Source organism: Camelus dromedarius, chromosome 8 (genome assembly GCF_036321535.1).
Source record: "Camelus dromedarius isolate mCamDro1 chromosome 8, mCamDro1.pat, whole genome shotgun sequence".
Classification (NCBI taxonomy): Eukaryota; Metazoa; Chordata; class Mammalia; order Artiodactyla; family Camelidae; genus Camelus; species Camelus dromedarius.
In genome coordinates this window covers 57269082-57291895 of record NC_087443.1, presented here as the reverse complement: position 1 = coordinate 57291895, position 22814 = coordinate 57269082, and the positions used below count along the sequence as shown (strand labels likewise).

The following is a 22814-nucleotide window of genomic DNA, read 5'->3' as shown; positions in this document are numbered from 1 at the left end:
GGTATTTAGTAGCTTTGGATTACACATTACCCCTTAGAGAACCTAAATGATGTAAGCCAAGGATATAAACATTCTAATCCTAGCCAGTCTATCCATACCATGGGGGAAGTCAGCTTTCAAAGAAGCTAAGTTAGTTTTTCCAGGCACAGAGTGAAGGAAAGTGCTACTGACTCTAATCTAGTGCCTAAATATTTCTTTTTTTCTTCATCAAAAAGCATGCATGAAGTGTAATTGTTGGCTCCTGTCCTTGCCTGTCATTTATTTATCTCCAAAAGTTTTGAATATGTCAGAGTCCAACAGAAGTTGCCATCTAAGATTATTACTGCTTCGTGACCCGATATGCCAGGCCATTGGCTCTAATCAGCATCATGACTGCTGCTTTGGTGCAAGTATATTCTATATCATTTCTTTGAAGGTCATCTCTTTAGAAGCTTCTTGATATTGGGATAACCCTAGAGCTTCTGAGTGGGTTTTATTGTTTGTATGTGAGGAGGAAGAGAGGAGCCCACTAATATAGTACTGCATTGATTTCTTCATGTACCTGTACATCTAAATCCTGTCTTTTTGATGGCCAATAGGCTCATGAAAAGATGCTCAATATCACTAATTACCAGAGAAGTGCAAATCAAAACTACAAGGAGGTATCACCTCACACCAGTCAAAAGAGCTATCATTAAAAAGTCCACAAACAATAAATGCTAGAGAGGGTGTGGAGAAAAGGGAACCCTCCTACACTGTTGGTGGGAATTTGGTACAGCCAACTATGGAAAACAGTATGCAGATTCCTTAAAAAACTAAAAATAGAATTACCTTATGATCCAGCAACCCCATCCCTAGGCATATATTTGGAGGAAATTCTAATTTGAAAAGATATGTGCACCACTATGTTTGTAGCAGCACTGTTTACAATAGTCAGACATGGAAGCAACCTAAACGTCCATTGACAGATGAACGGATAAAGAAGATGTGTGTGTGTGTATATATACACACACACAATTAAATACTACTCAGCCATAAAAAGAATGAAATAATGCCATTTGTAGCAACATGGATGGACCTAGAGGTGATCATACTAAGTGAAGTAAGTCAGACAGAGAAAGACAAATATCACATGATTATCACTTATATGTGGAATCTAAAAGAATGACATAAATGAACTTATCTATGAAACAGAAACAGACTCACAGACATAGAAAACAAAATTATGATTACCAAAGGGGAAACAGAGGGGAGGGATAAATTAGGAGTTTGGGATTAACAGATACAAACTACTATATATAAAATAGATAAACAACAAGGTCCTACTGGATAGCACAGGGAACTATATTCAATAACTTGTAATAACCTGTAATAAAAAAAGAATATGAAAAAGAATATATATGTATAACTGAATCTCTATGCTGTACACCAGAAACTAACACAGCATTGTATATCAACTATACTTTAATCAAAAAAAAATTCTGTTTTTCATGGCTGAATTTATCTTCTGTGAGGCTTTCTCTAGGCTGTAACATTCTCTATTTTCCCCCCTAAATTTAGACTAACTAAACCTTAGAATCGGAAGAACTTTAGTTCACATAGTCCAGTCTTCTACCCAATGTGTGAGTCTCACCAAATGTGGGTAAAAATGGCCCCAGATACATTGAATAAACCAGCAAATGTCTTGGTTTTGGCCAAGGCTGATTATGCTGCTCTTCCTGTCTGAGCCCAATCCTTTTCTAAGAACTACTGTTTTTCTTCAAGTTGTGTGTATCACTGCTAACAGCTATTTATTATTACACAGTTCTTCCATGAGGCAGTTTATTTAGGACTTTTGTGAAGAATTAGGCCAAATAAAATACCTTTCTCGATGGAATCTTAGCAATTGCAGATGAAAGAAAAGTAGATGTTATATATTCTTATACTTTGTATAAATTAGTATTAGATCCAGTTCTGCAGGACCTCTCACTTGAAAATAAGCTTCAGGTTGATGGCTGTGTTCAATACTGTGAGGATGGCCTTAGAAATATTTAGCAGATGAATGATTTATGCTGATTGTGGGAAGTCTCTGATTTTGAGTTCAGCCTCCAACCTAACTGTTGCATGTTTTCATGGACATTCTTGAGATGGAACAATGGTGTCTTCATCTGGGAATGATGCAGAACTAGAGAAATACTGCAGACTGCAGAGGAGGGAGCTGGAATGGAGACTTAAATGTTCATGGACATCTGCCAAGTATCCATATATATTTGCATACATTTAGTAGATATGGATAAAAATACTTACTGAAGCAAGTTCTGCCAGGGTTTCATTTATTCTGCTGGGTGACCTAGTGGGAAGAGCGCTAGCAGTTAGGAGGCCTGGGTTCTAATCTTTGCTTGGTACAAAGTGCTATGCAATTAAAATGCTGGACAAATCTCTTCATCCCTCGCCCCATTTTCCTTATCTGTGAAATTTGAGGGTATTCTACTCTCTACTCATCCCTCTAGAGCAGGAGTCAGCAAAGTACAGCCTACAGGCCAAATCTTCCCACCACTTGTTTTTGTTAAGTTTTTTTGAAACACAGTTATGCCAGTTTATTTATGTGTTGTCTGTGGCTGCTTTTGCATTGCAATAGCAGAGTTGAGTAGTTGCAAAAGAGGCTGTATGGCCCAAAAAACCTAAAATATTTGTTGTCTGGCTCGTTATAGAAAAAGTTTGCCAACCTCTGCTGTAGAGAAAATTTGAAAAAAAATTTTTTGGGAGGGAGGTGGTTTAGTCATCGAGACTAGGGATGCTACTAGTATCTGGTTGGTTGGGCCAAGAATGTCAAATATCCTTCAGGGCAGGACATAATGAAGAACTGTCTGACCTGAAATTCCAGTAGCTCCCTTCCAGGGATTCTTTTTCTCTTTGATTCTAAGGAGACCTACTTTTGAAATCTGTATCAACTCTATTAGGCCACTAAAGCAACAGCTTCCTGTGTTAAATGGGTTAGGAATTTTTTAAACCACTTCCCATAACCTAAAAAGGAGTGTCCACCAAGAATCTAAATCAATTATTATGCTTAATGGTAAAATGATAGAAGCATTCTCTTTAAAATCAGGAAGAAGACAACAATACCCACAGATCACCTTTGTACTGAATGTTCTAACCAGCCGAAAAATATCAAGAACCATGAAGGGTCTGAGGTTTTACCTTACTTGCAAGCTAACAAGGTGGCCTGCCAGCTTCATGGATGCTGGCAGAAGATATGAGACTCCTGTGTCAGACAAAAGAAATTTACTTTTTATAGCAATAGCAGTGGCCAGAATATCAGCAAAGGTTTTGCATTGTTTTCCTGAGACCCACTTCCCTTAGGGCAACAGGAACAGTGCTAGGTGTTAACTCGAACATGCAACAGGTTGTATAACAGTAGGAGAACCCTGAGATTAGGGAACCTGAATTGTTTATAATGAGAAATAAATATGCCTGCCCTTTATTCCAGAGCAAATACTATCTTTATTATATTGGACATTAAGCATGCCTGCCCTTTGCTCTGGAGGGAGGCACTGTCTCTGTCTTTTTTTTTTTTTTAAACATTTTTTATTGAGTTATAATCATTTTACAATGTTGTGTCAAATTCCAGTGTAGAGTACAATTTTTCAGTTATACATGAACATATATATATTCATTGTCACATTTTTTTCTCTGTGAGCTACTATAAGATCTTGTATATATTTCCCTATGCTATACAGTATAATCTTGTTTATCTATTCTACATTTTGAAATCCCAGTCTGTCCCTTCCCAACCCCCGCCCCCTTGGCAACCACAAGTTTGTATTCTATGTCGATGAGTCTGTTTCTGTTTTGTATTTATGTTTTTTTTTTAGATTCCATGTATGAGCGATCTCATATGGTATTTTTCTTTCTCTTTCTGGCTTACTTCACTTAGAATAACATTCTCCAGGAACATCCATGTGTTGCAAATGGGATTATGTTGTCATTTTTTATGGCTGAATAGTGTTCCATTGTAGAAATATGCCACATCTTCTTTATCCAGTGATCTGTCAATGCACATTTAGGCTGTTTCCATGTCTTGGCTATTGTAAATAGTGCTGCTCTGAACATTGGGGTGCAGGTGTCATCGTGCAGTAGGGTTCCTTCTGGATATATGCCCAGGAGCAGGATTCCTGGGTCATATGGTAAGTCTATTCCTAGTCTTTTGAGGAATCTCCATACTGTTTTCCACAGTGACTGCACCAAACTGCATTTCCACCAGCAGTGTAGGAGGGTTCCCTTTTCTCCACAGCCTCTCCAGCATTTGTCATATGTGGATTTTTGAATGATGGCCATGCTGACTCGTGTGAGGTGATACCTAATTGTAGTTTGATTTGCATTTCTCTGATAATTAGTGATATTGAACATTTTTTCATGTGTCTATTGATCACTTGTATTTCTTCCTTGGAGAATTGCTTGTTGAGGTCTTCTGCCCATTTTTGGATTGGGTTGTTTATTTTTTTCTTATCGAGTTGTATGAGCTGCTTATATATTCTGGAGATCAAGCCTTTGTCGGTTTCATTTGCAAAAATTTTTTCCCATTCTGTAGGTTGTCTTTTTGTTTTACTTATGGTTTCCTTTGCTGGGCAGAAGCTTGTAAGTTTACTTAGGTCCCATTTGTGTATTCTTACTTTTATTTCTATTGCTTGGGTGGACTGTCCTAGAAGAACATTTTTGAGATGTATGTCAGATGATGTTTTGCCTGTGTTTTCTTCTAGGAGGTTTATTGTATCTTGTCTTATGTGTAAGTCTTTGATCCATTTTGAGTTTATTTTTGTGTATGGTGTAACGGAGTGTTCTAGCTTCATTGTTTTACATGCTGCTGTCCAGTTTTCCCAACACCATTTGCTGAAGAGACTGTCTTTATTCCATTGTATATTCTTGCCTCCTTTGTCGAAGATTAGTTGACCAAAAGTTCGTGGATTCATTTCTGGGCTCTCTATTCTGTTCCATTGGTCTATATGTCTGTTTTTGTACCAATACCATGCTGTCTTGATGACTGTAGCTCTATAGTATTGTCTGAAGTCTGGGAGAGTTATTCTTCCAGCCTCTTTCTTTTTCTTCAGTAATTCTTTGGCAATTCTAGGTCTTTTGTGGTTCCATATAAATTTTATTATAATTTGTTCTAGTTCTGTGAAACATGTCCTGGGTAATTTGATAGGGATTGCATTAAATCTGTAGATTGCCTTGGGCAGTGTGACCATTTTAACAATATTGATTCTTCCAATCCAGGAGCGTGGGATATCTTTCCATATTTTAAAGTCTTCTTTAATTTCCTTCATCAATATTGTATAGTTCTCCATGTGTAAGTCTTTCACCTCCTTGGTTAGATTTATGTATTTTATTACTTTGGGTGCTATTTTAAAGGGGATTGTTTCTTTACTTTCTTTTTCTGTTGATTCATCATTAGTGTAAAGAAATGCAACTGATCTTTGAACGTTACTCTTGTAACCAGCTACCTTGCTGAATTCTTCGATCAGCTCTAGTAGTTTTTGTGTGGACCTTTTAGGGTTTTCTATATATAGTAACACGTCATCAGCATATATTGACACATTTACCTCTTCTTTTCCAATTTGGATCCCTTTTATTTCTCTCTCTTGCCTGATTGCTGTGGCTAGGACTTCCAAGACTATGTTGAATAGGAGTGATGATAGTGGGCAGCCTTGCCTTGTCCCAGGTTTTAGTGGGAAGCTATAGAGTTTTTCACCATCAAGTACTATGCTGGCTGTAGGTTTGTCATATATAGCTTTTATTATGTTGAGATATGTTTCCTCTATACCCACTTTGGTGAGAGTTTTTATCATAAATGGGTGTTGAATTTTATCAAAAACTTTTTCTGCATCTATTGAGATGATCATGTGGTTTTTGTTCTTTCTCTTGTTGATGTGATGTATTACATTGATTGATTTACATATGTTGAACCACCCTTGTATCCCTGTGATGAGCCCCACTTGGTCATGATGTATAATCTTTTTTATGTGCTGTTGGATTCTATTTGTTAATATTTTGGTCAGGATTTTTGCATCTATGTTCATCAGTGATATTGATCTGTAATTCTCTTTTTTGGTAGTGTCTTTGCCTGGTTTTGGTATCAGGGTGATGGTGGTTTCATAGAATGAGTTTGAGAGTTTTCCCTCCTTTTCTATCTTCTGGAAGAGTTTGAGAAGGACTGGTATGAGTTCTTTGTATCTTTGTTAGAATTCCCTGGTGAAGCCGTCCGGTCCTGGGCTTTTATTTGTAGGGCGGTTTTTTATTGCTAATTCAGTTTCATTTCTAGTGATCGGTTTGTTCAAGTGGTCAGTATCTTCTTGATTCAGTCTTTGCGGACTGTATGTTCCTAGAATTTTGTCCATCTCCTCTAGGTTATCCAGTTTGGTTCCATATAGTTTTTAATAATATTCTCATGTGATATTCTCTGTTTCTATGTTATTTGTCATAATTTCTCCATTTTCCTTTCTTATTTTGCTTATTTGTGCTCACTCTTTTTTCTTCTTTGTGAGTTTGGCTAGAGGTTTGTGAATTTTATTTACTTTTTCAAAAAACCAGCTTTTGGTTTGATTGACTTTTTTCTAAGGTTTTAAAAATTTCTGTTTTATTTATTTCCTCCCTGATCTTTATTATTTCCCTCCTTCTGCTGCCTTTTGGGTTTTTTTGCTCTTCTTTCTGTAATTCTTTTAGCTGGTGGGTTAGATTGTTTATTTGAGATTGTTCTCCTGTTTTGAGGAAAGCCTGGATATCTATAAACTACCCTGTTAGCACTGCCTTTGCTGTGTCACATAAATTTTGTGTGGTTGTGTTTTCGTTTTCATTTGTCTCAAGGTATTTTTTAATTTCAACTTTGATTTCATCATTGACCCACTGGTTTTTTAATAGCATGGTGTTTAATCTCCATGCTTTCCTTTTTTTCTCCTTTGTTTCTCTGTAGTTGATTTATAGTTTCACGGCATTGTGGTCAGTAAAGATGCTTGAGATAATTTCTATCTTCTTAAAATTGTTGAGGCTCCTTTTGTGCCCAAGTACATGATCAATCCTGGAAAATATATTCCATGTGCACTTGAAAAGAATGTATATCCTATTTTTGGGGGGTGTAATGCTCTGAAAATATCCACCAAATCTAATTTTTCTATTGTATTATTTAATTTCTCTGTTGCCTTATTTATTTTCTGTCTAGAAGATCTGTCTAGTGATGTTAATGCGGTGTTAAAATCTCTGACAACAATTGTATTCCCATCAATATCCTCCTTTATCTCTGTTAGTAATTCTTGTATATACTTAGGTGCTCCTATATTGGGTGCATATTTATTAACAAGTGTAATATCCTCACCTTGTATTACTCCTTTAATCATTATAAAATGTCCTTCTTTATCTTTCTTTATGGCCTTTGTTTTAAAGTCTATTTTGTCTGAAATAAGTACTGCAACACCTGCTTTTTTGGCTATTCCATTTGCATGGAATATCCTTTTCCATCCTTTCACTCTCAATCTATATGTGTCCTTCTCCTTAAAGTGGGTCTCTTGTATGCAGCATATTGAAGGTTCTTGCTTTATTATCCAGTCTGCCACTCTCTGTCTTTTGACTGGAGCATTTAGTCCATTAACATTTACAGTAATTAATGATAGATGTGTGTTTATTGCCATTTTGAACTTATTTTTGCAGTTGATTTGGTATTTCCTCTTTGTTCCTTTCTTCTTCCTTTTGTGGTTTGTTAATCTTCCTTTGTATTATCATGGATTTTATTTAATTTTTGTGACTCCCTTGTAAGTTTTTGGCTTATGGTTACCCTTTTTTAAGTGTATTAGCCCATTACTATAACTGTTTTTATTAAACAGTAAAATAATCACAAACCCATCCTACCGAGAACAAAAAATTTAAAAAAGAAAGAAAAAAATATTCTGTATTTTCTTGCTTCCCTCTCCCACTCTTAATGATTTAGATGTCTTCTTTTACAATTTCATGTTTATTTTATTTGTTATTCACGAGTTATCACTTTTCCAGTTATAAGTTTCTCATTTCTGTAGCATCCTGCTTCTTTTCTATTTAGAGTAGAGCTTTCAATATTTCTTTTAGCATGGGTTTAGTGTTGCTAAACTCTTTTAGTTTATGCTTGTCGTGAAATTCTTTATCTCTCCTTCTGTCCTAAAGGATAGCCTTGCTGGATAAAGTATCCTAGGCTGCATCTTTTTTTCATTCAGGACTTTGAATATATCTTGCCACTCCCTTCTGGCCTGTAGTATTTGTGTAGAGAAGTCAGCTGAGAGCCTTATGGGGGTTCCCTTGTAACTCACTCTTTGTTCTTCTCCTAATGCCTTTAGGATCATTTCTTTATCCTTGACTCTGGCCATCTCGATTAAGATATGTCTTGGTGTGGGTCTGTTTGGGTTCTTCTTGTTTGGGGCCCTCTGAGCTTCCTGTACTTGGATATCTGATTCCTTCTTTAGGTGTGGGAAGTTTTCAGTCATGAATTCTTCCAATACCTTTTCAATCCCCTTTGATCTTTCTTCCCCTTCTGGAACCCCTATTATGTGAAGATTGGCACACTTTATATTACCCCATAGGTCCCTTATGTTGTTTTCATTAGTGTTTATTTATTTTTCTCTTAGCTGTTCTGATTGTGTGCTTTTTGTTGTCCTGTCTTCTAGGTCACTTATTCATTCCTCTGCGTTATCTTGTCTCCTTTGTACAGTCTTTAGATTCGTTCTCATCTCAGCCAATGAGTTTACCAAGTCTACTTGGCTCTTTATAGCTTCGATTTCATTTTTGACATATTTTATATCTCTAAACATTATCTCTTTTAGTTCCTTCAGTACTTTGATCACTCCTTTTTTGAAATCTTGATATAGTAGGCTATCGATGTCTATTTCACTGATCATTCTTTCAGGGGATTTCTTTTGCTCTTTTAATTGGGAATGGGTCCTCTGCTTCTTCATCTTGCTAATATCTCTCTTGCACTGTGGCTTTTGGAGTATCGGTTATCTATTGTGGTCCTTAAGGAGTTTATTTATTTATCTGTCTAATGCCTATGCAGGAATAAAACTTTTAAAAAAAGGAGAGAGCGAGATAAAGAGAATTTTAAAAGAAGGGAGAAAAAAAGGTTTGAAAACAGTGTACAATGTATAATAGAAGAGCAATTTGAATCAGACTAGCAATCCAGTTGAGAAATCTTTTTAAAAACCCTTATAAAAAGGAAAAAAGAGCAAAAACAATATTTGAAACCTGTGTATAATCAATAACAGGAGGTCAAAACCAAAAGGAAATCAGGTGGATTTTTAAAAATAATAATAATAAAAATACTTTAAAAGAAAAATTTAAAAGGGTTTAAAACTAGAAGCATATACAATTGTTTAGAAAGTAGAAATTAAAAAGGTAATAGAAAATAGAACAGATAAAATAAAGTGAGAATTTTAAAAGAAGGGAGAAAAAAAGGTTTGAAAATAGTATATAATGAATTATAGAAGAGCAAGTTGAAACAGAATAGCAGTTGGGTTCAGATGTCTTTTAAAAAGCTTTAAAAAATGAGAAAAGAGGAAAAATATTTGAAACCTGTGTAAAGCAATAACAGGAGATCAAAACCAAGAGAAATAAAAATGAAATGAGGTGGATTTTTAAAAATAATAATAAAAAATTTTAAAAGAAAAATTTAAACGGGATTAAAAGTGGAAGCATTTATAATTGTTTAAAAAGTAAAAATAAAAAAGATAAAAATAGATTAATAATTAAAGAGGGAGGTGTACTCCTGGAGACTGTACTCTTAATGAGAAGCCTTTCTGTCTTCACTGTGTTTCGCAAACTCAGCTTGCTGTTTCCATAGGCCCTCCTTTGGCCCCCTTGTCTGTGCTGTTCCTAGTGCCTGTCAGCAAGGAGATTGTGCCGTCTCCAGACACTGGGTCAGGTGCTGCTCTCCTTAAGCTGTGGGCGGGCGGGTCACTCCCCGTCCGGATGTCGCAGTCAGATGTTGCAGAGTGGCCAGGTAGGCTGGTGGATTGCGCCCCCTCCCAGCACTGTGGTCAGGTGCTGCGTTCCTGCCAGGAAGCTGGGTGGTAACCTGCCCTCTCCCGGTGCCGGTTGCTCCACTGCTCTGTGACGCTGCCCGCTCCGCCTCGGGTCCGTGCTCTGTAGGCAGGCTTCGGGAAGACTGTGGAACAGCCCCGCCCCTGCTCTGTGCCAAAACTCAGCTCCTTGTTTGTCTTGGTTGCACGAGTTGTCTGAGGTACTAGGGCAGAAAGATCCTTTCTACCTCTGGCTGTAAACAAGTCTCTGTCTGGCCTTTGAGGCTGCTAAGCCCTTAGGTATGGATTCAGGTTTGGAACCCTCCCCCGCCTGGGTGCTAAGCGCCGGAGGATATGGCGGCTGTGCCTAAGCCCTGCCTCTCTTCCCCTGAGGAACCTTCCGGGGGTTTTCAGAGATGGGGTATGCACCCTTTCCCCCAGGGCACATCAGCCATGTTGTTTTATGGGGGGCCCAGATTGTTCTGCCCTGTGTACCCACTCAACCACTGCACACAGCACCGTGCAGTCCCCCAGGGCTGCCTCAGTGCAGTCACCCCAGTCCTCTGCCTGGCTGGGGCAGCCTGTCGCAGGGACCCTCTGTGCCCGTTTAACTTAGTTCTGTTGGTCAAGGGGTGCTCTGTACAGATCTGAGCCTCAGAGGCTCCCCCTCTGTCCCGCTGGCCTTTGCATTGGAGAGGGGAAGACCCAGCGAACAAGGGCTAGTCCTCCTTTGCCGCTCCCTCCACGTGGGACCAGTCCCGCACTGTTTTGCCTTTTCTTCTTTCTTTTTTCCTTTTCTCCTACCAGATTTTTGGCGTCTTTGTCTTTTGAAGAGGGCAATGTTATGTCGGAGTTCTGCAGGTTGTCTGGTTGGCTGAGTGGGTCCGTGGATGTGAGTTTTGGTGTATTTGTGGGAGAGTGTGAGCTACGAGTGTCCTTCTACTCCGCCATCTTGGTCTCTGATATATCTGTCTTTTGAGATTGTTCAATATACAAACATCTTTGAAAAGATAACTTGGAACAAAGGCAATCAGTGTCTCTGATTGTATGGTAGGCAGAAATGTCTTATTTGTGTTTTTCAACAAACAAGAAAAATAAATAAATAAAATACATAAGAATTAAGAAGGGAGAAACAAGCTTGTTTTTATTAGCTGATGTGTAATCATTTACCTAGTGAGTTCATAAACTTCTAGTTACAAATGGCAAGAAATAGTAAGAGAGCTCACCAAGATTCAAGCTCTATCTAACAAAACCATTAGCATTTTTATAAAATAGGGACAAAATTTAGAACGTATTATAAAAATGATAACATTTATAAAATCAGCAAAAATCATAATACCTTTGAATATATCTAAGAAATGTTGCACCACATTTTAATAGAAGACATTGTAAAACTTTATTGAAAAATATAAGAGAAGGTTTACATGGAGATGCATAATGTCATGGATAGGAAGAATAAATATGTTGAAATTGTCTCCAAATTAATTTATAAATTCAGTGCAGTTCAAAATTCTGCAAGCTTTGTGTGTGTGTGCATATGTGTGGTGTCTAACTTACTTAACAGATTGGTCATCTCAATATATGTAGAGAAAACATTTAATAAAATTTAACATTCATTCATGATAAAAGCTCTTGGTAAACTATGAAAAGTAAGGAACTTCCCTAATCTGATAAAAAAAATCTATAAAAATGTTACTGTGACATCATTCTTAATGGTGAAAGACTGAATATTATCCATCTAAGATTAAGAAGCAGGATTTCACTCTCACAGCTTCTATTCAACATCATACTTGCATATAGCGCAGTAAGGCAAGACAAAGAAGTAAAAGCCATGTAGTTTGGAAGGGTAGACATAAAATCTATTTACAGAAACATGATAGTCTACATTAGAACAACTCAAAGAATCTATAAAAAAGTTCCTAGAGCTAACAATGTTTTAACCAAGGCTGCAGGATAGCATGTTAGTGTACAAAAGTGAATCTTATTTCTATATGTGTACTTAAAATGAACATTGGAATATGAAATTTCTAAAAATACCATTTATAATAGCACCATACAGGTATAAATGTGACAAAAAGTATGCAGAATATTGACACTGAAAATTATGAAACAGTGATGAGAGAAATCAAATAGAGAGAGATATAACATGTTCATGGATTAGGGGACTCAATATTGTTAAGATACCAATTCTCACTAATATGCGATCTATATTTTTAACTCGATCCCAATCAAAACCAAAGAAAACTTTTCTACAGGTATGTGTGTGTGTTTTAGTATACACACACACACATACATATATTCTACACATACACATAGAAAATAGAATAGGCAAAAGAAATTCTGAAGAAGAAGAACAAAGTTGAAAGACTCACATTACCTGATTTCAAGACTTTTTATAAAGCTACAGTAATCAAGGGAGTGTGGTATTGATAAAGAAAAAAACACATAGATCTGTGGAACAGAATAGGGAGCTTATAAATAGATGCACACAAATATTGTCAACTGATTTTTGACAAGATGCAAAAGACAATTCAGGAGAAAGGAAGTCTTTTCAACAAATGACACTGGAACAATTGGAAGGAAGTTCTTATGTGAAAAGGAGAACCTTGATTCATACCTCATACTTTATACAAAAGTTAACTAAAGATTTATCATGGAGAACCTTGATTCATACCTCATACTGTATACAAAAATTTAACTAAAGATTTTTCATATTCCTAAATATAAAACACAAAACTTATACAACTTCTAGATGAAAAGGTAGGAGAAATCTGTGTGACCTAGGAATTAGTGAAAAGTTTTAAAATACAATATTAAAAGTATGATCCATAAAAGAAAAAATTGATTAAGTTAGACATTATCAAAATTAAAAACTCGCTCAATGAAAGACTATAAAGTGAATGAACAAATGAAGCCACAGACTGGAAGCAAATATTTAAAAAAATCATAAATCTGATAAAAGATTTGTATCCAGAACTTATATAGAACTCTTAAAATTAAAAAAAATTAGAAACAATTAAAAATAGACAAAAGATATCAGATCTATCTCACCAAAGAAGATATTTGGGTGGAAAATAAGTATATGAAGAAATGTTCAACATCATTATCATTAGGGGATGGAAATTAAAACCACAATGAGATATCACTACAAATCTATTAGAGTATCTAACAAACAAAACTGACAATACCAAATGCTGTTGAGGATGTGAAACAATCAGAACTCTCATACATTGCTGGAGAATTCAAATTAGTACAGCCACTCTGGAAAAGAGTTTGGTGGTTTCCTATAAAGCTAAAAATACACTTACCATATGACTCTCTAGTCTTGCTCTTAAAAATTTACCCAAGTTAGTTGAAAACTTATGTTCACAGAAAAAGCTGTATGTGAGTGAATGGGTAAACAAACAATGGTACATCAGTTTAATGGAATGCTATTTAGCAATAAAGAAGAATGAACAAAAACATGGATGAATACTAAATGCATTTTGCTAAGTGAATGAAACCATATCCCAAAGCCTAAATATTGTAGGATTACATTGACATGACATTCTGAAAAAAACAAAGCTATGGGGACAAAAACCTAAAACCGAAAAACAACAAATTAGTTTGCCAGGGGTGAGAACGATCTCTCTGAGGGAGATTCTTGTGTAATAAAACTCTTTTGTTCGGTGATGTGCTAGTGGATACTCGATTCTATGCAATTTTCAACTCACAGAAATGTTATACCACAAGAGGGAATTTTACTATCCTTACATGTTAAAAAATCAACCAGGATGGTGAGGAAACTGAAGATGGAATGTAGATATACAAGTGAATCTAACTCTATTACAGTGAATGACACCACCCACTGAAGGCTTGGAGAGGCAGAGCTGACCTAACTAACTTTATTTTGACTGGATTCTGCAAGACTAATGAAAAAAGAACTGAACAAAAAACACTGTACTATAGTTGGTAAATTTGTTTCTCATAGGGATATGCAATAGCAGTTCTGGAATTGCATTTTTATTACTGTTGAACAAATAAGTAAATATATTATAGTTGATGACAAGCAGGTTCTCACTGTTAGAGAAAGAAATGACAAGCACGTGGGAAAGCTAGCATGAACCCTTTAGTACTGGACTGGATTTGGAGGCATCAGTATGAACTATTCCTTTTTCAGCTTTTAATGGTTATACAGATAGACACAGATAGACATATATCAGTGTATACACATACATTTCCTTTGTCTGTCTACTGAGAGGACCTAGAAGTAGTGACACCTCAATAGCAGTGAACACATGTTGTGCCCAGATCTTGTTTTTTTAAAAGCACCTTTATTATGGTATGATTCCTGTACAGTAACTACACATATTTCAGATGTACAATTTGATGAATATTGATAGATGTATACACCAATGAAACCAGCACTGCGATCAAGATAGCTAACATTTCCATCACTCCCCAAGAGGTGCAAATTTCAAATTCCCAATTTATCCCTTCCCACCCCCTTTACCCCCCTGGTAACCGTAAGTTTGTTGTCTATGTTTATGAGTCTGTTTCTGTTTTGTAGATAAGGTCATTTGTGTCCATTTTTTTAGATGCCACATATAAACGATATCACATGGTATTTTTATTTCTCTTTCTGACTTACTTCAGTCAGAATGACAATACCCAGGTCCATCCATATTGCTGCAAATGGCATTATTTTATTCTTTTATATGGCTGAGTAGTATTCCATTGCATGTGTGTGTATATATATATATATATATATATATATATATATATATATATATATATATATATATATTCCCACATCTTCTTTATCCAGTCATCTGTTGAAGGACATTTAGGTTGTTTCCATGTTTTGGTTATCATAAATAGTGCTGCTGTGAACATTGGGGTACATGTGTCTTTTTGAATTATATTTTCCTCTGGATTTATGCCCAGGAGTGGGATTGCTGGATAATATGGTAATTCTATTTTTAATTTTTTAAGGAATATCCATACTGTTTTCCACAGTGGCTGCACTAATTTACATTTCCACCAATAATGTAGGAGGATGAACTTTTCTCTGCACCCTCTCCACATTTATTGTTTGTGGACTTTTAATTTTTATTTATTTATTTTTAATTGAAGTGTAGTCGGTTTACAGTGTTTTCTTAATTTCTGGTGTACAGCATAGTGATTCAGTTATACACATGTATATATTCCTTTTCATATTCTTTTTCATTATAGGCTATTACAAGGTATTGAATATAGTTCCCTGTGCTATACAGTAGGACCTTGTTTAACTATTTTGTATATAGTAGTTAGTATCTGCAAAACTGATACTCGCAATTTATTCCTCCACTCCCCTTGTCCTCCATGGTAACCATACATTTGTTTTCTTTGTGAGTCTGTTTCTGTTTTGTGAATAAGTTCATTTGTGTCACTTTTTAGTGGACTTTTTAATGATAGCCATCTGACCTGTGTGAAGTGATACCTCATTGTAGTTTTGATTTGCATTTCTAGGATATTTAGTGATGCTGAGCATCTTTTCATGTGTGCATTGCCCATCTGTATGCCTTCTTTGGAGAAATGTCTATTCAGGTCTTTTGCTCATTTTTTGAATTGAGTTTTTGTTGTTGTTACTGAGTTGTATGAGCTGCTTGTACATTCTGGAAATTAAGCCCTTTTTGGTTGCATCATTTGCAGATATTTTCTCCCAGTCCATAGGTTTTGTTTTTTAAGCTTATAAGTTTGATTAGGTCCCATTTGTTTATTTTTACTTTTATTTCTGTTGCCTTGGGATACTGACCTAAAAAAACATTGCTGCGATGTATGTCAGAGAATATTTTGCCTATGTTCTCTTCTAGGAGTTTATGGTGTCCTGCCTTATATGTAAGTCTTTAAGCCATTTTGAGTTTATTTTTGTGTATGGTGTGAGGGAGTATTCTAACTTCACTGATTTACATGCTTCTGTCAAGCTTTCCCAACACCATTTGCCAAAGAGACTGTCCTTTCTCCACTGTACAGTTGTACCTCCTTTGTCAAAGGTTAATTGACCATTGGTGTGTGGGTTTATTTCTGGGCTGTCTATTCTGTTCCATAGATCCATATGTCTCTTTTTGTGCCAATTCTATGCTGTTTTGATTACAGTAGCTTTGTTAGTATAGTCTGAAGACTAGGAGGGTTATGCCTCCAATTTCATTCTTTTTCATCAGGATTGCTTTGGCAATTCTGGTTCTTTTGTGATTCCATATAACTTTTAGGATTATGTGCTCTAGTTCTGTGAAAAATGTCCTGGGTAATTTGATAGGGATCACATTAAATCTGTAGATTCCTTTGGGTAGTATAATCATTCTAACAGTATTAATTCTTCCAAGCCAAGACCATGGGATATCTTTCCATTTCTTTGAATCATCCTCCATTTCCTTTATCAATGTTTTATAGTTTCAGTGTATAAGTGTTTCATTTCTTTGGTCAGGTTTATTCCTAATTATTTTATTTTTTGATGCAATTTTAAAAGGGATTTTTTTTGCTTTCCTTTTCTAATATTTCATTGTTAGTGTAAAGAAATGCAACAGATTTCTGTATGTTAATCTTATATCCTGCTACCTTGCTGAATTCATTTATCGTTTCTAGTAGTTTTTGTGTGGAATCTTTAGGGTTTTCCATATATAGTATCATGTCATCTGCCTATAGTGACAGTTTTACCTCTTCCCTTCCAATTTGGGCCCCTTTTATTTCTTTTTCTTGTCTGACTGCTATGGCTAGGACTTCCAATACGATGTTGAATAGAAGTGGTGAGAGTGGTCATCCTTGTCTTATTCCAGATTTTAGGGGGAAAGATTTCAACTTCTCACCATTGAGTATTATGTTGGCTGTGGGTTTGTCATAAGTAGCTTTTATGATGTTGAGATATGTTCTCTCAATACTCACTTTGGTATTTGTTTTTATCATGTATTTTGAATTTTATCAAATGCTTTTTCTGCATCTATTGAGATGACCATGTGGTTTTTGTCTTGTCTCTTTTTTTTGATGTGGGTTATCAAATTGATTGATTTGCTTATATTGAACCATCCTTGTGTCCTTGGAATGAATCCACTTGGTGGTGTATGATGTTTTTTATGTGTTATTGGATTTGGTTTGCTAATATTTTTTAAAAAATATTTTTATTGAAGTATAGTTAGATTACAGTGTGTCAGTTTCTGGTGTACAGTGCAATACTTCAGTCATATAGGAACATACATATATTTGTTTTCATATTCTTTTTAACCATAAGTTACTACAAGATATTGAATATAGTTCCTTGTGCTATACAGTATTATCTTGTTGTTTATTGGATTTTGTGAGAATCCTCTTGTATTTCGAAATGTGAGACTCTCTGCCATAATTCAGTAGGTGTTCTGTGCAGTTCAGTTGGTTTGTAGATGTAATTCTTTTCTCTCAACTGTGTCTTCTTTTATTTTCTTAAAAAGTTTTGCAATTGAAATATAGTTGATTCACAATATTATATTAGTTTCAGGTATACCACAGAGGTTTCAGTATTTTATAGATGATACTCCATATTAAGTTATTATAAAATATTGGTTATATTTTCTTTGCTGTACAATATATCCTTGTAGCTTTGTATTTTATATACAGTAGTTTGTACCTCTCAATCCCCTAATTTTATTTTACCCTTCTCCTCTTCCCTCTACACACTGGTAACCACTAGTTTGTTTTCTATCTCTGTAAGTCTATTTCTGTTTTGTTTTAGTCATTCGTTTCATTTTTTTAGATTATTCCACATATGTGTGATAACATAGAATATTTGTCTTTCTCTGTCTTACTTATTTCACTGAGCATAATATCTTCCAGGTCCATCCCTGTTGTTGCAAATGGCAAAATTTCATTTTTTATGGCTGAATAATATTTCACTGTATATATATATAGCACATGTTCTTTTCCATTCATCTGTTGGTGAACAGTTAGATTACTTATCTGTCTTGGCTATTGTAAATAACACTGCTATGAACATTTGAGTTCAGGTGTCTTTTCAAATTAGTGTTTTTGTTTTCTTCAGATATATACCTAGAATTGGAATTGCTGAACATATGGTAGTTCTAGTTTTAGTTTTTTTGAGAAGCCTCCATACTGTTTTCCATAGTGGCTGCAACAGTTTACATTCCTACCAACAGTGTACTAGAGTTCCATTTTCTCCACATCCTCACTGACATTTGTTATTTGTAGTCTTTTTGTTGATTGACATTCTGACAGGTGTGAGATGATATCTCACTGACGTTTTCAGTTGCATGTCTTTAATGTTTAGTGATGTTGAACTACTGTATATAAAACTGATTAGTAGAAGTGAAATAGAATCAATAATAATAATAATAAAAAAACTCCCTACACAGAAAAGTCCAGGACTGAGTGGTTTCCTGTTGTTTCTGTTTTCTATTTCATCAATTTATATCAGAATAGAAATCAGTAGAAGTATTTATTATTTTCTTCCTTTTGCTTACTTTAAAAAATTTTTTTAGTTTTATAGTTTCTAAGTGGGAACTTAGATTATTGATTTGAGATTTTTCTTTGTTTCTAATATAGGTGTATAAAACTGTAATTTTTTCTCTCAGCATTATTTAAGCTCTGTTTATAAACTTTGATATTTTGTCTTTCCATTTTCATTCAGTTCAAAGTATTTTCTAATTTCCCTTGTGACTTCTTTGACCCACACATTATTTAGAAGTATGTTGTTTAATTTCTAAATATTTTGTGATTTTCTAGAGATCTTTCTGTTATGGTTTCCTATTTTAATTACAGTGTTATCAGAGAAAATACTTTGTATGACTTTCGTCCTTTTAAATTTATGAGACTTATTTTATGTCCCTGCACAGGAATATACTGGTTGTTTCCTGTGTGCTTAGAAAATGTGTGTCTTTTGCTTTTGTTTGTTATGTTGTTATGTTCTATAGATGTCAATAGGTTATATTGGTAGATAGTATTTTTCACACTCTTGATAATACTCTTACTGCTTTTCTCTCTAGTTCTATCAAATACTGAGTGCGATTCTGAAATCTTCAACTATAATTGTTAAATTCCACTTTCAATTTAGTCAGACTTTACTTCATATAATTTGGAACTCACTTATTACATACATATGGTTTATGGTTATTATATCTTTCTGATGTATTGACCCTTTTATCATCATGATCTGTCCCTGTTTGTCTCCAATAATATTTCTTGTCTTAAAAATAATTTTGTTTGTGCATTAAAGGAAATCATCAATAAAATGAAAAGGTAATGTATAGAATGGGACACAATATTTGTAAGGGGGTTAATATCCCAAATATATAAAGAACTCTTATACCTCAATAGCAAAAAGCAAAAAAAAAAAAAATACTGATTGAAAATGGGCAGAATATCTGAATAGACATTTTTCCAGAGAAAACATACAGATTGCCAACAGGTACATGAAAAAATGCTCAACATCACTAATCATCAGGAAATTGCAGATCAAAACCACAAGGAGTTATCACCTCATGTCTGTCAGAACAGCTGTAATCAAAAAGACAAGAAATAACACTGTTGGTGAGAGTGTGGAGAAAAGGGAACCTTTATACTGCACAGTGGAGAAAAGGGAACCTCTGCACTTTGATGGGAATGTAAATTAGTGCAGCCACTGTAGAAAACAGTATGGAGCTTCCTCAAGAAATAAAGAATAGAACTACTATACAGTCCAGCAATTTCACTCCTGGGTGTTTATCCAAATAAAATGAAAACTTGAACTTGGAAAGATGCATGCACTCCATGTTATTGCAGTATTATTTATACTAGTCGAGATATAGAAACAACCTGTGTGTCTATTGATGGATGAATAGTTAAGGTGTGCTATACATATATAATGGAATAGTACTTAGCAATAGAAAAGAATGAAATCTTGCCATTTGTGACAACACGGATTGACCTTGAGGACATTATGTCAAATGAACTATGTTAGACAAAGAAAGACAAATACTGTATGATCTCACTTATATGTGGAGTATAAATTTAAAAAAATCCCAAACTCACAGATACAGAGAACAGATTAGTGTTTACCAGAAACAGGGAGTGGACAAAATGAGTGAAGAAGCTATAAACCTGCATTTATAAAATAAATAACTCATGGAATATGATGTACAGCGTGGTGACTATACTCAGTACTGTATTGCATACTTGAAAGTTTGCTAAACGAGTAAATCTTAAAAGTTCTTACTATAGGATGAAAGATTTGTAACTGTCTATGGTGGCATATGTTAACTAGACTTATTGTGGTGATTATTTCACCATATATACAAACATCAATTCATTGTGTTGTACCCCTGAAAATATAATGTTATGTCAATTATACCTCAGTAAAAAATCAGATTAACCAAAGCTTAAGAAAAATAAAACTTAAATGGGCTGTCTTTCTTACCCCCACCCTAAAGAGTGTTGGCTCAAAAGAGCTACCTATATGTTAGGTAGTGTGAAAGAAGGGACAAACAGACAAGAGCAACCCAAAGTCAAAATCAATTACATTTATTTATTTATTGTTGAGTTATAGTCAGTTTACAATTTTGTGTCAATTTCTGGTGTACAGCAGTTTTTTAGTCATACATGAGTATACGTATATTCATTTTCATATTCTTTTTCACTGTGAACTACTACAAGATCTTGAATATATTTTCCTGTGCTATACAGTATAAAATCAATTACTTTTGTTAATCAGAGCCATGGACTCTTTGATCAAAGGGAGTGAGGGAGGAACCAAGTTTCCACCACCTTAATGTAGAAATGAGAATGATTGTTGATAGAAAAAGGAAAATTTTTTTCTTTCATCCTCTCCCTCCAAAAAAGCATGATTAAGTAGTAACACAATGGATGCCACTCCAAACCCCCATAAAATTTTTTTGGTTTGTCATGAATATAATCAATTCATTTTCTTCTGTTTGTTGTTTGCATGATACATCTTTTTTCCATTATTTTCAACCAGTTTTTCTCTAAATCTAAAATGTATCTCTTTTCAACAGCATTTGTTTAGATCTTGCCTTTTAAACTCAATGTGACCATTTATTTGTTTTTAATTAGCATGTTTAGCCCATTTACATTTAATGCAGACATTGATATAATTAAATTTATGTCTTCCATTTTGAGATTTTCTGTGTTTTTTTACACTTACTGCCTTCTTTTTGTTAAATAAATTTTCTAGATTTTTAAAAATTAATTTTTTAGATTACTCATTTTAATTGCTCTGTTGATTTTTACATTGTATTATGTTCAGTTATTTTTTCAGTGGTTGCTCCAGGGATTACACTATACATCTTAACTTATTACAGTCAGAATCAAGTTAATACTAACTTAATTTTGATAAATTATAGCACCTTTGTTCTGATACAACTCATATTCCTATCTCTTGTTTTGTGTTAATTTTTCTAAATTACATCTATAGATGTTGTAACTATAGCATATTTTCTTCTTTATATAATCTTATGCATTTTAAAGAAATTAAAAGCGTAAAGGGTCTTTTATAGTTACTTACATATATACCATTTCTAATGTATTTCATTTCTTTTTGAGTATTTCACTTACCTGGTATCATTTCCTTTCTTTCACTCAGATCCTTTCAAAAGACGGACTTCCTTTAATATTTCTGGTGGTGCAGTTCTGCTGGTAACAAATTCAGACTGTCTTTTATATGAAAAATCTCTATTTTACCTTTATTTTTGAATAGTTTTGTTAGTTTTGACTCTGATACAGAATTCTTGGTTTTCAGAAATTTTTTTCTTTTTTTAAAAATTAAAAAAATTTTTTAATTGAAGTATTCTCAGTTACAGTGTGTCAATTTCTGGTATACAGCATAATGTCCCAGTCACGCATATATACACATATATTTGTTTTCATATTCTTTTTCATTAAAGGTTATTACAAGATATTGAATATAGTTCCCTGTGCTGTACAGAAGAAATTTGTTGTTTTATCTATTTTTATATATAGTGGTTAACCTTTGCAAATCTCAAACTCCTAAATTTATCCCTTCCCACCCCCTTTCCCTGGTAACCATAAAATTGTTTACTATGTTTCTGTTTTATAGATGAGTTCATTAGTGTCCGCTTTTTTCTTTTAAGATTCTGCATATGAGTGATATCATATGGTATTTTTTGCTTACTTCAGTTAGAATGACAGTCTCCAGGTCCTTCTATGTTGCTGCAAATGGCATAATTTTATTCTTTTTTATCTCTGAGTAGTATTCCATTGTATATATATACACCACAACTTCTTTATTTAGTCATCTGTTGATGAACGTTTAGATTGCTTCTATGTCTTGGGTATTGTATATAGTGCTGCTATGAACATTGGGGTGCATGTATCTTTTTAAATTAGTGTTCCTTCTGGATATATGCCCAAGAGTGGGATTGTTGGATCATATGGTAAGTGTATTTTTAGTTTTTTGTGGAATCTTGATACTATTTTCTGTAATGGCCGCAGCAGACTACATTCCCACCAGCAGTTCAGAAATTTTTTCTTTGAGCAGTTTGACTATGTCATTCTACTGCTTTCTGTCTTCCATTGTTTCAGATTAGAAGTTAACCATTACTTGTATTGCTGACTCCCCTTTTGAGCTGAGTTTTCTTTCCTGCTTTTAAAATTTTCTTTTTATCTCAGGCTTTCTGCAACTTTACTGTGATATGTCTAGGTATAGATCCCTTTGTAATGATCCTTTTTGTTTGTTGTAGTTCTTGTAATCTGTAGATTAATAATTTTCATCAAATTCAGAATTTTTGATGTTTTTTTCCCAGTAATTTTCTGCTCTTTCTCCTCTTGTTACTACACTCCCATCATCCATCTGTTGGATTCCTTCATTTTGTCCCA

At 34.6% G+C, this 22814-nt stretch overlaps 1 protein-coding gene across 4 annotated transcripts in view; it reads left to right on the top strand.

The window, feature by feature from the left end:
• Positions 1-22814, top strand: part of HPSE2 (heparanase 2 (inactive)) — a 620206-nt gene that overhangs the window by 92777 nt on the left and 504615 nt on the right. The window lies entirely within an intron of this gene.